Source organism: Gouania willdenowi, chromosome 8, assembly GCF_900634775.1.
Source record: "Gouania willdenowi chromosome 8, fGouWil2.1, whole genome shotgun sequence".
Classification (NCBI taxonomy): domain Eukaryota; kingdom Metazoa; phylum Chordata; class Actinopteri; order Blenniiformes; family Gobiesocidae; genus Gouania; species Gouania willdenowi.
The window spans coordinates 21073366-21075036 of record NC_041051.1 but is presented as its reverse complement, the minus strand read 5'-3'; positions in this window follow the sequence as shown (position 1 = coordinate 21075036).

Genomic DNA, 1671 nt, shown 5'->3' with positions numbered 1-1671 from the left:
CCTCAGGTGAGCTGATGGGTAGAGAGTTAAAACACTGCAGTTAAACCATCATGTGGGGTAATAATGACTCCGGAAGGATTTTAGGTTGAAATACAAATGCCAAAGAAAAAGTTTTACACCAGCCAAACTGAACACATGATCTCAGTATTGACATGATTTCCAATTATGAAAAAATTATTACTCAGTGGTTCTCAAACTGTTTTGGCTCCAGTTCTCTTATTTCTGAATCCAAGTACCCCCTTTGTCCTACTACAACATGTTGCTGAGAATACTATTTAATATTTAAAAACAACTATAGAACATAATAATGGAATGAACGAGTGATAACACTCATGTTCAAGAATCTCATTTTGTAAATAAGTGGAAAGAAACACTATTTCATGCAGTGGTTCCCAACCTTTTTTTTGGATTGTGACCTAGAGCTGGGTGATTTTGCCAAAAAAAAAAAAAATCCAATTTTTTAAAGAAAAATTCAAGTTTCGATTCGATTTTCAATTTTTTTTTTCAATGCACTTAAAACTGACATCAGATATATTATCAAAAGTGCAACGTTATTGTTGTGATTGTCTTCAAGAGTTAAAAGTTAAAACAATCCCTAAATAAAAAGTAAATGAGGGTCTGTCATTCAGCTATTTCAAGCTTTAAACCAGGTTTAAGTAAAAGTGTAACAGTAACTTCACAGTAGCTTGAATTTTCAGATTAAGAAATCAGATAACTACATATTTTATAACATATTACAAATAGAAAAAAAATAAACTCTTCCCTTAGCATCTCAGCATAGTGCAAATAAAACATGAAACATGCCTGTGGCACACATGTAGCCTACTCAAAGGGTAAACACATGTAAACAAAGAGGGTGCTGGATCACATCGCACTACGGTCACCCACAAGGACGGAATGCGAAAAAGCCCGAAAAAACTGGTGGGAAAATAAATTAATAAAAAATAATAATTTTTTATTTTTTTTTTTTAAACTCAAATTTGAAAAATAAAAATAATTTTTATCTACAAATTTGACAAACCGATTAAACAGATTTTTTTGCCCAGTCCTATTGTGACCCCATTTTGATATCAAGAATTTGTGGTGACCCCAAAGACATTTTTTTCTAGAATTAGTTTTTGATCATGTTTGAGCTCAAAAAGAAAATGTATTTGCGTTTTAGTTGAACTACATTCATATTTCACAAAGTGAATGTATAGAAATACAGAACTTTTAAGATTGTGTGTTGTTCTAATAATAAAAATTAAAAAAATTTAAAAATCAATGAAATTTCAGGCGATCCCACATGTGGTCCCAATCCCAAGGTTGAAAAACACTGATTTAGTGCCTCCTGAATAGATTTATTTCTATAGTTCTTATCATTACATCTCACACCTGGGTCAGAATCAAGACTGATGCTTTATTTGTTCATTTTCTCTCTCTCTCTCTCTCTCTCTCTCTCTCTCTCTCTCTCTCTCTCTCTCTCTCTCTCTCGTACGCCCATTTAAGAACCCCTGCTCTCGATCAGCGTTTTGTAACCGGAGCCAAAAAAAAAACCTTCTTAATGAAAACAATATAGTGTATAAAATTCTATACGCAGTTACAATTATATCGAATAATATTATTAAATTAGTTGATGTATTTGTGGGGCTACAAAAATAACTTTAATTTGATAACACATCGTCATGTCGA